Raw genomic sequence first — 14,800 nt, 5'->3', positions numbered from 1 at the left:
GGAAAACGAAGACAGAAGACCGGGGATTGCGTATTCGTCTAGCTAAGATAGGCCTATAATATTCAGCACCAGTTCAAGAATATTCTGATCTTGGATACGTCATCAGCTATGATTGGCTGCGGATAAGTTATGGTTATTTGTGTGAATATCGTTATCAGCTAGGGCATGATATTAAGGATAACGTACATATTTCACCCACGGAATTCAGCCATTGCAATTCTGAAAACTGTCATAAAACTGAAAACTTGCATACAATACACCTCATACTGCGCAATCACGAACAAGCAGACTCAACTCAACTGGCGTTTGCAACTACTTTATACTACCATTGACATTACGCATGTCCCCGGTCTTCGGTCTTCGTTTTCCAAACCTGTTGTTGGGTGTCTGGAAAACGAAGACAGAAGACCAGGATTGCGTATTCGTCTAGCTAAGATAGGCCTATAATATTCAGCACCAGTTCAAGAATATTCTGATCTTGGATACGTCATCAGCTATGATTGGCTGCGGATAAGTTATGGTTATTTGTGTGAATATCGTTATCAGCTAGGGCATGATATTAAGGATAACGTACATATTTCACCCACGGAATTCAGCCATTGCAATTCTGAAAACTGTCATAAAACTGAAAACTTGCATACAATACACATCATACTGCGCAATCACGTACAAGCAGACTCAACTCAACTGGCGTTTGCAACTATTTTATACTACCATTGACATTATGCATGTCCCCGGTCTTCGGTCTTCGTTTTCCAAACCTGTTGTTGGGTGTCTGGAAACCGAAGACAGAAGACCGGGGATTGCGTATTCGTCTAGCTAAGATAGGCCTATAATATTCAGCATGCACAGTTCAAGAATATTCTGATCTTGGATACGTCATCAGCTATGATTGGCTGCGGATAAGTTATGGTTATTTGTGTGAATATCGTTATCAGCTAGGGCATGATATTAAGGATAACGTACATATTTCACCCACGGAATTCAGCCATTGCAATTCTGAAAACTGTCATAAAACTGAAAACTTGCATACAATACACCTCATACTGCGCAATCACGTACAAGCAGACTCAACTCAACTGGCGTTTGCAACTACTTTATACTACCATTGACATTACGCATGTCCCCGGTCTTCGGTCTTCGTTTTCCAAACCTGTTGTTGGGTGTCTGGAAAACGAAGACAGAAGACCAGGATTGCGTATTCGTCTAGCTAAGATAGGCCTATAATATTCAGCACCAGTTCAAGAATATTCTGATCTTGGATACGTCATCAGCTATGATTGGCTGCGGATAAGTTATGGTTATTTGTGTGAATATCGTTATCAGCTAGGGCATGATATTAAGGATAACGTACATATTTCACCCACGGAATTCAGCCATTGCAATTCTGAAAACTGTCATAAAACTGAAAACTTGCATACAATACACATCATACTGCGCAATCACGTACAAGCAGACTCAACTCAACTGGCGTTTGCAACTATTTTATACTACCATTGACATTATGCATGTCCCCGGTCTTCGGTCTTCGTTTTCCAAACCTGTTGTTGGGTGTCTGGAAAACGAAGACAGAAGACCGGGGATTGCGTATTCGTCTAGCTAAGATAGGCCTATAATATTCAGCATGCACAGTTCAAGAATATTCTGATCTTGGATACGTCATCAGCTATGATTGGCTGCGGATAAGTTATGGTTATTTGTGTGAATATCGTTATCAGCTAGGGCATGATATTAAGGATAACGTACATATTTCACCCACGGAATTCAGCCATTGCAATTCTGAAAACTGTCATAAAACTGAAAACTTGCATACAATACACCTCATACTGCGCAATCACGTACAAGCAGAGTCAACTCAACTGGCGTTTGCAACTATTTTACTACCATTGACATTATGCATGTCCCCGGTCTTCGGTCTTCGTTTTCCAAACCTGTTGTTGGGTGTCTGGAAAACGAAGACAGAAGACCGGGGATTCCGTATTCGTCTAGCTAAGATAGGCCTATAATATTCAGCTCCAGTTTAAGAATATTCTGATGGTGGATACGTCATCAGCTATGATTGGCTGCGGATAAATTATGGTTATTTGTGTGAATATCGTTATCAGCTAGGGCATTATATTAAGGATAACGTATACATATTTCACCCACGGAATTCAGCCATTGCAATCCTGAAAACTGTCATAAAACTGAAAACTTGCATACAATACACCTCATACTGCGCAATCACGTACAAGCAGACTCAACTCAACTGGCGTTTGCAACTATTTTACTACCATTGACATTACGCATGTCCCCGGTCTTCGGTCTTCGTTTTCCAAACCTGTTGTTGGGTGTCTGGAAAACGAAGACAGAAGACCGGGGATTTCATTCGTCAAGCTAATTACCACATATAGCGTGCTATGGACACGTTTCCGTGCAATTGTACTTCGTTTTCTTCACGCTGGCTGATAAACAGACCTTAAAACAACCGATATACGTGGATACAATATTCCATGAAATTGTCATATCGTTTTTAAAGAAAACAAATTTTCAAACTGAAAAAATGCATGCAATTAATAGATGCTTACATAGAATCAGGGGCGTAGCAGCGTTCGGTGGCCAGGGGAGGGGGGGGGGGGACGAGAGCCAGACAATTCCCGGTCATTATCATCAGTTGCGTAATTAAGAAAAACGGGGAAAAGAAAAAAAGGGAGGGAGAAAGAAAGAAAGAAAGAAAGAAAGGGAAATGGGGAAGGAAATGGGAAAAAGAAAGGAGGAAAAGGAAAGGGAAAATTGAAAAGAAAACGAAGAAAAAAACTTTTTTTTTATGGAAAAGAAAGGAAAGCGGGAAAATATACGAAAGAAGAACATTTGAGAAAGAACACATCATTTCGAAATAGGCCTATGTAATGCAATAGCACGGTGGGAAATAATTTAAAATATAACAAAATCGGCTAGGGCATGATATTAAGGATAACGTACATATTTCACCCACGGAATTCAGCCATTGCAATTCTGAAAACTGTCATAAAACTGAAAACTTGCATACAATACACCTCATACTGCGCAATCACGTACAAGCAGACTCAACTCAACTGGCGTTTGCAACTATTTTACTACCATTGACATTACGCATGTCCCCGGTCTTCGGTCTTCGTTTTCCAAACCTGTTGTTGGGTGTCTGGAAAACGAAGACAGAAGACCGGGGATTGCGTATTCGTCTAGCTAAGATAGGCCTATAATATTCAGCACCAGTTCAAGAATATTCTGATCTTGGATACGTCATCAGTTATGATTGGCTGCGGATAAGTTATGGTTATTTGTGTGAATATCGTTATCAGCTAGGGCATGATATTAAGGATAACGTACATATTTCACCCGCGGAATTCAGCCATTGCAATTCTGAAAACTGTCATAAAACTGAAAACTTGCATACAATACACCTCATACTGCGCAATCACGTACAGGCAGACTCAACTCAACTGGCGTTTGCAACTATACTACCATTGACATTACGCATGTCCCCGGTCTTCGGTCTTCGTTTTCCAAACCTGTTGTTGGGTGTCTGGAAAACGAAGACAGAAGACCGGGGATTGCGTATTCGTCTAGCTAAGATAGGCCTATAATATTCAGCACCAGTTCAAGAATATTCTGATCTTGGATACGTCATCAGTTATGATTGGCTGCGGATAAGTTATGGTTATTTGTGTGAATATCGTTATCAGCTAGGGCATGATATTAAGGATAACGTACATATTTCACCCGCGGAATTCAGCCATTGCAATTCTGAAAACTGTCATAAAACTGAAAACTTGCATACAATACACCTCATACTGCGCAATCACGTACAGGCAGACTCAACTCAACTGGCGTTTGCAACTATACTACCATTGACATTACGCATGTCCCCGGTCTTCGGTCTTCGTTTTCCAAACCTGTTGTTGGGTGTCTGGAAAACGAAGACAGAAGACCGGGGATTGCGTATTCGTCTAGCTAAGATAGGCCTATAATATTCAGCTCCAGTTTAAGAATATTCTGATCTTGGATACGTCATCAGCTATGATTGGCTGCGGATAAGTTATGGTTATTTGTGTGAATATCGTTATCAGCTAGGGCATGATATTAAGGATAACGTACAAATTTCACCCACGGAATTCAGCCATTGCAATTCTGAAAACTGTCATAAAACTGAAAACTTGCATACAATACACCTCATACTGCGCAATCACGTACAAGCAGACTCAACTCAACTGGCGTTTGCAACTATTTTATACTACCATTGACATTACGCATGTCCCCGGTCTTCGGTCTTCGTTTTCCAAACCTGTTGTTGGGTGTCTGGAAAACGAAGACAGAAGACCGGGGATTGCGTATTCGTCTAGCTAAGATAGGCCTATAATATTCAGCACCAGTTCAAGAATATTCTGATCTTGGATACGTCATCAGCTATGATTGGCTGCGGATAAGTTATGGTTATTTGTGTGAATATCGTTATCATGCAGCTAGGGCATGATATTAAGGATAACGTACATATTTCACCCTGCACGGAATTCAGCCATTGCAATTCTGAAAACTGTCATAAAACTGAAAACTTGCATACAATACACCTCATACTGCGCAATCACGTACAAGCAGACTCAACTCAACTGGCGTTTGCAAATATTTTACTACCATTGACATTATGCATGTCCCAGGTCTTCGGTCTTCGTTTTCCAAACCTGTTGTTGGGTGTCTGGAAAACGAAGACAGAAGACCGGGGATTTCATTCGTCAAGCTAATTACCACATATAGCGTGCTATGGACACGTTTCCGTGCAATTGTACTTCGTTTCTTCATGCTGGCTGATAAACAGACCTTAAAACAACCGATATACGTGGATACAATATTCCATGAAATTGTCATATCGTTTTTAAAGAAAACAAATTTTCAAACTGAAAAAATGCATGCAATTAATAGATGCTTACATAGAATCAGGGGCGTAGCAGCGTTCGGTGGCCAGGGGAGGGGGGGGGGACGAGAGCCAGACAATTCCCGGTCATTATCATCAGTTGCGTAATTAAGAAAAACGGGGAAAAGAAAAAAGGGAGGGAGAAAGAAAGAAAGGGAAATGGGGAAGGAAATGGGAAAAGGAAAGGAGGAAAAGGAAAGGGAAAATTGAAAAGAAAACGAAGAAAAAAACTTTTTTTTTTATGGAAAAGAAAGGAAAGCGGGAAAATATACGAAAGAAGAAAATTTGAGAAAGAACACATCATTACGAAATAGGCCTATGTAATGCAATAGCACGGTGGGAAATAATTTAAAAGATAACAAAATGGTATGAAGAGCGGGAAACGAAGGTAGAACGTAATTAATCAAAAGCTAAATTGGAAAAAAATACAAGGGAAAAAGGGACAAGAAAAAAATAACAACACGACCGGGCTGCCGATGATTGAAAAGAGCGGGAAGAAAGATGGTCTGCATACAACATTGTGTTATAAGCTTGCTAGATTTTATGCAAATAAGCTACCGGGCCTTTGTCCCAGACCCCACGCAGTATGGGCTCTTCAGCATTTATAACCTTCAAATGGCTATATACCTACCCCCGTTCAACAATGTTCAATCAATGGCATACAGGAGGGGGGGGGGGGTGTTCCACACCCAAGAGGTAAAAGATGAAATTATAGGAGACAAAGTATAATGAAATGAATGGACAATGAAATGTGTTATTTGCTGAATATAATGGAAAATATATCACATATTTAGAATTTAATTTCAATAGGCAATTTTTTTCCAGCCCGCTTTGCACGCTAGCGACTTTTTACAATTTTTTTCCCACGTTGGTATGCTTTGCCCTATAAATATTTGGTTCATTACGCAACTGGGTTAAATAAATGTGTTGTGTAAAAGCTATAGTCTATGTAGAATGCGATTTGATTAAAATAGCGGCAATCTGCGAGGTTTAAATGGCTTTGATATCAAGAAGTTTTCAGGGGGCTCCGCCCCGGACCCCAACCGCACATCACTGCATATGGAAGTGTTGGGCCATGGGCCCAAAAAGTTGTACAAACAAAAACACAAAAAAAGCAGAGGAAAAGTGTAGGATATGATTTTATTTACTGAATATAATGTCAAAAAATAGCTCAAAGTTAGATTCTCATGAAAAGGTGATTTTTTTCTCGCTCGCTTCGCTCGGGAATTATATAAAACAGCTTTCTTTAGCACATGTGGTATACTCCACCCCTGTTTTTTTTTTTTTTTTTTTTTTTTAACTCTTCACGTTACAGCCGCAAAGAATCCTGTTCACAGTGCGCGTACAGACGACAAAAAAGGAATCCAAAGAGAGAAGAGTGAAATATCATTCTCTGGACATCATGTCAAAATCTATCACAAAATTGGATTTTTGTATTAAAAAGGTCAACATTTTTGCTCGCTCGCATTTTTTTAAAGATAAATTCTGTCCGATGCACAATATCTGGCCTTCTCAAAATAGTGTCGGCTCATTACGCCTGTTTATACCATATAATGTGACCAGGAAATATTTGGCTCTTGCCCGCCCGCATCTCCCCCCCGCCCCTGGCCACCGACCCCTGTTACGCCGCTGCATATCATGGTGTGAAGAGCCGTCTGTCCCCTGGATAGGAACATCGGCAGTGGTTGGGCGATATCTTGAAGTTCACTAAATTGTGTCCCCTATGATTGCGGCTAGTTGCGTGAAATCAAAATAGGCTATTATATACACGTCATACCCACACACCAGCCGAGTCTTTCTTACCGTTCTTTATTTTCAACCTCGGTATCCCGGTTGTGTTCCAGTGGCGTAGCTAGGATTTTTTTCCTGGGGGGCACTGGGGGTCCTTGCTTTGAGTCAGGGGGGCACCATTTTTATCCGGTGTGTACTTGTCACAAGGGCCCGAAATTATCTTCACCTATATTTTTCCCGATCAGTCACTTCTTCGTTATATTCTTATAAAACAGCATAAACATGAAATAATCTCATAAGCATTATAAAAAGTGCGAGCGCGAAGCGCGAGCGATTTTTTTAATTTGTTACTTTCATGTAATATTCTGGGCAATGTTATGTGTGATCCCGATCAAGATTCGTATGTAACCAGATGGTTACTGCGAACGCTAAGCGCGAGCAGAAATTTTTATTAACTGTTCTAGCATTATCGAGAAGGGACCTGTTAAGTGCACTTATATAGGTACCCACGAAGATGGTATATATTTCAATAATGCAATTTTTTTGACATTCCGACCTAAAAGAATGGTAATTCTAAGCACTTTTTGTATCAATAAATGGGATAGGTATGTAACGAAACAATGGATGCGAGCACGAAGCGCGAGAGGAAAAAATTGAGATTTTAGACCTAAAAGCGGGACACTATTCATATTTTGTAAATCATAAATAGGATATAGTTAATTGGGTATCATTAATTATGCTATCGTAAAGCGCGAGCAGACAATTATTTATATTCTGATGTGAAACTGGATAATTCAAGTAGATTTTAAATAAAGAACATGCATGCTATCGCGCATGTTTTAGATTTAGACCTAGAATCTGGGCATTCTGAATATATTTCTTTAATGGAACATTATAGAATACATGTAGACAATAGGAACTTGGCAAATCAAACAATGTGACCACGCAGCGTGAGCTTTAAAAAAAAATGCTGATATGTAGACAATAAAACTGACATTTTACAGAGCACTTAAATTTGTAAATGAAAAAAATATTGAAAGCTCGATGTCCGAGCTAATTATGTTTTGTATAATGACTTCAAAACTTGCTCCATATCAGCCTATTGAGCAAGATATGAATCTCATCGAACAGTCAATTCTGGCGCGAAGCGCAAGCAAAGATTTTTTATAGTAACATGAAAGAATTGTTTCTTTTTTGGCAAGTCTTCCCCTCATATTATTTCATTCATTCGTCTTCCTCCTCTTATTTTCCTCTTCTTTTTTCTTCTGTCTTTCTTCTTCTTTTTCTTTTCTTCTTTCTCCCCTTTTTTTTTTGCTCTACCAATTTTTTTCCAGGCGGGGCACCTGATGGGGGCACACTAAATCTCAGGGGGGGGGGCTCCCAGCCCTCCCCCCCCCCCGTAGCTACGCCACTAGCTGTTGTGTTCTTAATTTCTTTCTTTTCCCCTCTTGTTTTTTTCTGTTTTCTATTCCGATTTCATGTTAGCATTTTCGCATCCCGTTTATTTATTTATTCCTTCTCTTTCTCATTGTTTGTCACGCCCGCAAGAGGTGAAGGCGATACTAAGAGATCCAAATGTCGTCCGCCCGTCGATTCCCAAAGAGGGTAAGCCGATTCTGCGGTGCAAGATAGACCAAAAGGGTTCTAGGACAACTACCCCCTGGACAATCACCCCCCGGACAACTACCCCCCGGACAATTACCCCCGGAGGACAATTACCCCCCGGACAATTACCCCCCGGACAATTACCCCCCGGACAACTACCCCCCGGACAATTACCCCCCGGACAATTACCCCCAGGACAATTACCCCTGGACAATTACCCCCCGGACAATTACCCCCCGGACAACTACCCCCCGGATAATTACCTTCAGAAAATCCCCCTTTCTCTCCAGCATCATTGTTAGAATTAAGCGGGACCCATTGTAAGTTTTGGTCGGTGGCACAGGTTTCCGAAATATTTTCTACTTTATCTTACGTTAATAACTTTTTCTTTCTCTTTTATATTGCTCTTTCTCCTGTTCTCTCACTTTCTTCTTTTTTCCTTTTTTGTTTTTGTTTAGTGGCGCCTTCTGCATCATGAAAAATGGGGGGGGGGGGGGGGCTTGCACCCGAAACCTCCCGTTTGGCTATGCATATATACATCAGAAAATTTGTAAACTGGCCCTCATTCAAAGTTTTCATAGAACAATTGAACACGATTAGTCATAATAATCACAAATGCTGAATATCTCTGATTCAAACTGATCTGATTTTTTAAAATATCTATTTTGGGTTTAATTTCAGGAATGAAATCAGGCAAATAGATAAAACGTAAAAAGACACCTTCATAGGTAGAAATATTGAAAGTCGATAAGGCAACTATCAACACTAACACTGTCAAGTAGACCTATATATCTGTTATTTTAAAACAGTTCAACTAACAAGAAGCTAAGAATTATGAAACAATTGGTGCACATTCCAGATTAAGATGTGGCTTTATAACTTAATACAGTAAGCTAAAAACTTTATGCAAAGATAATACACACAAGAACACCTTGTAACTTACAAGGTGTTTTTGTGTGTATTATTCTTGGGTGAAAGCAATTAAACATTAAAGAAGGAAATTAAGTACCAAATTTACTAAATTGTAAACAATATGACATAATCAAATACAGTGTTTTTTCTATACAAATTGGCAATCATGATAGTATACAATTCGTTTAAGGTGCATTTTAAGGACGGTTTGTAAGAATTTATAAAGAAGTAGGCCTATGCAAATCAAATAATGCGACCGAGCAGCGTGAGCTAAAAATATTAATATTTAGACCATAAAACGGACATTTTACAGAGCACTTGAAAAATCAATTTGTAAATTTAAAAATAATGAAAGCTCGATATCCGAGATGAAATATGTTTTGTATATTGACTTCGGAACTTGATATTTTACGCTCCATATCAGCCTATATTGAGCAAGATATTAATCTCATCGAAAAAGCAATGCAAGCGCGAAGCGCGAGCGGAAAATACTTGATATTCCGGTATGAAAATGGTGAATTCGAGCCCTATCTAAAACATTGTGTAGGGAAATTGTGAAGTGGATGTGGAAAGCACTTAATAAATGATGCGAGTGTGAAGCGCGAGCTGATATCTTCATTATTATTTTGACCTAGGACCTGGACATTCTAGGTCTAAGGACATTTTGTCATCATATGAAAATGATGACAACTTTCTTATTCCTCTTCCTGAGTGCGATATGAAACATGAAACTGTGATATTGTCAATATTCTTTTCTGAAAAGGGACAATTTAGTCATTAAGAATTCATGAACATTTTATTATCATATTTATTAATGTAATAAGCCTAAATGAGTGAGTAAAATGTGTTGACACTGAGGCCTGAAAACTGGATATTTTAAGCACTTTTGTAATCATGAATAGGATTTGTGAGTTGATATATTTTTAACAAAAATGCGAGCGCAAATCGTTAGACGAAATTTTTGGTAAGCTGTCATAAAAGGGGGGTTTTAAGTAGTTTGTTATATAAAACGGACATCAAACAGAGCACTTAAAAATCAGTTTGTAAATCAAACAAAATAATGAATAATGTCCGAGCTGAAATATGCTTTGTAATATCAACTTCAAAACTTAATATTTTAAGCTACATATCAGCCTATTTAGCAAGATGTGTATCTCATCGAACAGGCTATGCGAGCGCGAAGTGCGAGCAAAAAAATTCATATAGTGACATGAAATGTATTTTTTTATCATTTTCCAAGTCATCCCCTGACCTTTTTTTTTTCACTCGGCTCCCTTCTCTTATTTTACCTCTTATTTTTCCTCCTTTCTTTCCCCTTCTTTTTCTTTTTTTCTTTCTTTCCCCCTTTTTTTCATTTTTTTGCTCTGCCGATAGGGGAGGGGGGGGGGCCGGCCGGGCCCCTCGGCCACCCTGGATCCGCCTATGGATGGAGCTCAATTTTACAGCTTTCTTACGGCGTACGTTTGATTTCAAGATACTCGAGAATGCCTAGAGTACTTCTTACGTCAAACGTACGGCCGACGTATGACTCTGTGCACTCCCTTTGTCTAGGGGGTAATTGTCCGGGGGTAGTTGTCCGGAGGGTAATTGTCCGGGGGGTAGTTGTCCGGGGGGTAATTTTCCGGGGGGTAATTGTCCGGGGGGTAGTTGTCCGGAGGGTAATTGTCCGGGGGGTAGTTGTCCGGGGGGTAATTGTCCGGGGGGTAGTTGTCCGGGGGGTAATTGTCCGGGGGGTAGTTGTCCGGGGGGTAATTGTCCGGGGGGTAATTGTCCTCGGGGGGTAGTTGTCCTCAGGGGGTAAATGTCCGGGGGGTAATTGTCCGGGGGGTAATTGTCCTCGGGGGGTAATTGTCCGGGGGTAGTTGTCCGGGGGGTGATTGTCCAGGGGGTAGTTGTCCTGATACCGACCAAAAGCCAATTCTGCATCGGCTTTTGGTTCTGAACCAAAAGCCGATGCACGTGTAAACAGGGTATTTTTCTTCCAAACGCGTACTGAATGTTGCTATCTCGAAATGTACGCGTGGGAACGTCTCGGGTTTAACCGCAAAGTAGTATACAAGCGACGCACTTGTGTTTCATGTGCGCCGACCGTATAGAAAACATCGCATACCGGCAACAGCATTCTACAAAGGCACGCTTGCCACCTGTCTTAGGTCGATGACATTGCTTTCTATTACAATTAGGTTTATTTTATACGGAGCCTTTAAAGGGATGGTCCGGGCTGAAAGCATGTATAGCTTAATGAATAGAGTAAAATTCACTGAGCAAAATACCGAAAATTTCATCAAAATCGGATAACAAAGTTATTGAATTTTAAAATTTAGCAATATTTTGTAAATACAGTCGTCATGAATATTCATTAGGTTGGCTGATGATGTCACATCTCCACTTGTTCTTTTGTATTTCATTACATGAAATTAGGTTTATTCATCCAAGAACAAAAAAGTAGAAAAATTGGATTGGCAACTGATTTAGTGCATTAAATATTTATTGCTGCAACTTATTTCATTATAAGGGGGACATATTATTAGCACAAATATGAAATAATGTAAAAATTATGATTATATATAATAACATAGGGAAACGGAGAGTGGAGATGTGACATCATCAGCCCACCTAATGAATATTCACGACGACTGTTTTAACAATATATTGCTAAACTTTAAAGGTCAAGTCCACCTCAGAAAAATGTTGATTTGAATCAATAGAGAAAAATCAGACGAGCACAATGCTGAAAATTTCATCAAAATCGGATGTAAAATAAGAAAGTTATGACATTTCAAAGTTTCGCTTATTTTTAACAAAATAGTTATATGAACGAGCCAGTTACATCCAAATGAGAGAGTCGATGACATCACTCACTCACTATTTCTTTTGTTTTTTATTGTTTGAATTATACAATATTTCAATTTTTACGGATTTGACGATTAGGACCTCCTTGCCTGAAGCACAAAATGTTAAAATAATGGAATTCCACGTGTTCAGGGAGGAATGAAACTTCATTTCACATGACAATGACGAGAAAATCAAAATATTTCATATTTCATATAATAAAAAACAAAAGAAATAGTGAGTGAGTGACATCATCGACTCTCTCATTTAGATGTAACTGGCTCGTTCACAGAACTATTTTGTTAGAAATAAGCTAAACTTTAAAATGTCATAACTTTCTTATTTTACATCCGATTTTGATGAAATTTTCAGTGTTATGCTGGTTGAATTTTTCTCTTTTTATTCAAATCACGTTTTTGTTGGGGTGGACTTGTCCTTTAAACTTCAATAACTGTTTACTTGTTATCCGATTGATGAAATTTTCGGCACATTGCTCAGTGAATTCTACTCTATGTATTAAGATATAAATATTTTCAGCCAGGACCATCCCTTTTACATGTTTTAATTGCCATCGACTTGGCACGAAACTTAATTATGCCATGTCGACATGGCGAGATACGTTATCTCGCCATGTCGACATATATGACCTTTTATAAGTCGACTTGGCGAGATATCGTATCTCGTCATCTTGGATGTGAACGATATTCACACAAATAACCATAACTTTTCGGCAGCCAATCATAGCTGATGACGTATCCAAGATCAGAATATTCTTGAACTGGTGCTGAATATTATAGGCCTATCTTAGCTATATAGACGAATACGCAATCCCCGGTCTTCTGTCTTCGTTTTCCAGACACCCAACAACAGGTTTGGAAAACGAAGACCGAAGACCTGGGACATGCGTAATGTCAATGGTAGTAAAATTGTTGCAAACGCCAGTTGAGTTGAGTCTGCTTGTACGTGATTGCGCAGTATGGGGTGTATTGTATGCAAGTTTTCAGTTTTATGACAGTTTTCAGAATTGCAATGGCTGAATTCCGTGGGTGAAATATGTACGTTATAATTGTTATCTATCCTTATTAATCATGCCCTAGCTGATAACGATATTCACACAAATAACCATAACTTATCCGCAGCCAATCATAGCTGATGACGTATCCAAGATCGGAATATCCTTGTACTGGTGCTGAATATTATAGGCATATCTTAGCTAGACGAATACGCAATCCCCGGTCTTCTGTCTTCGTTTTCCAGACACCCAACAACAGGTTTGGAAAACGAAGACCGAAGACCGGGGACATGTGATATGTCAATGTTAGTAAAATTGCAAATTAATGTCAGCCAATTAAGAAGGAAAAACCAGTTCACAGAATGTAATTCTGGAAAACGGAAAAACGGCATACTGGTCTAACTGGTCGAGTTCACTTTACTGGACCAGTTAAGAATTAAACTGGTCTGAAATTACTGGTCTAGAGTTAACCTTTAACTGGAAATTTGAAACTGGTCTGATTGATTACTGGAGTTTGTTACTTGTCTCAGTGGAATAGTGGTGTAAACTGGGAGACCTATCCCGCTTCAACTGGTCTAACTATACTATTTATTGACACAAGCAATTAACATGACTTCATTATCAGCCAATTAATGACATTAATGTATTCTAGATTAGAATATTCTTGAATTTGAGCTGAATAATAGAGGCCTTCATAATGACATTTATAAGTGGTATCTTAGCTAAACGAATGCGATCCCCGGTCTTCGTTTTCCAGACACCCAACAACAGGTTTGGAAAACGAAGACAGAAGACCGGGGACATGCGTAATGTCAATGGTAGTAAAATAGTTGCAAACGCCAGTTGAGTTGAGTCTGCTTGTACGTGATTGCGCAGTATGGGGTGTATTGTATGCAAGTTTTCAGTTTTATGACAGTTTTCAGAATTGCAATGGCTGAATTCCGTGGGTGAAATATGTACGTTATAATTGTTATCTATCCTTATTAATCATGCCCTAGCTGATAACGATATTCACACAAATAACCATAACTTGTCCGCAGCCAATCATAGCTGATGACGTATCCAAGATCAAAATATTCTTAAACTGGAGCTGAATATTATAGGCCTATCTTAGCTAGACGAATACGCAATCCCCGGTCTTCTGTCTTCGTTTTCCAGACACCCAACAACAGGTTTGGAAAACGAAGACCGAAGACCGGGGACATGCGTATTGTCAATGGTAGTAAAATAGTTGCAAACGCCAGTTGAGTTGAGTCTGCCTGTACGTGATTGCGTAGTATGAGGTGTATATTGTATGCAAGTTTTCACTTTTATGACAGTTTTCGGAATTGCAATGGCTGAATTCCGTGGGTGAAATATGTACGTTATCCTTAATATCATGCCCTAGCTGCATGATAACGATATTCACACAAATAACCATAACTTATCCGCAGCCAATCATAGCTGATGACGTATCCAAGATAGAAATATTCTTAAACTGGAGCTGAATATTATAGGCCTATCTTAGCTAGACGAATACGCAATCCCCGGTCTTCTGTCTTCGTTTTCCAGACACCCAACAACAGGTTTGGAAAACGAAGACCGAAGACCGGGGACATGCGTATTGTCAATGGTAGTAAAATAGTTGCAAACGCCAGTTGAGTTGAGTCTGCCTGTACGTGATTGCGTAGTATGAGGTGTATATTGTATGCAAGTTTTCACTTTTATGACAGTTTTCGGAATTGCAATGGCTGAATTCCGTGGGTGAAATATGTACGTTATCCTTAATATCATGCCCTAGC

Source organism: Lytechinus pictus, chromosome 13 (assembly GCF_037042905.1).
Source record: "Lytechinus pictus isolate F3 Inbred chromosome 13, Lp3.0, whole genome shotgun sequence".
Classification (NCBI taxonomy): Eukaryota; Metazoa; Echinodermata; class Echinoidea; order Temnopleuroida; family Toxopneustidae; genus Lytechinus; species Lytechinus pictus.
Note: the sequence above shows the minus strand (reverse complement) of the source record.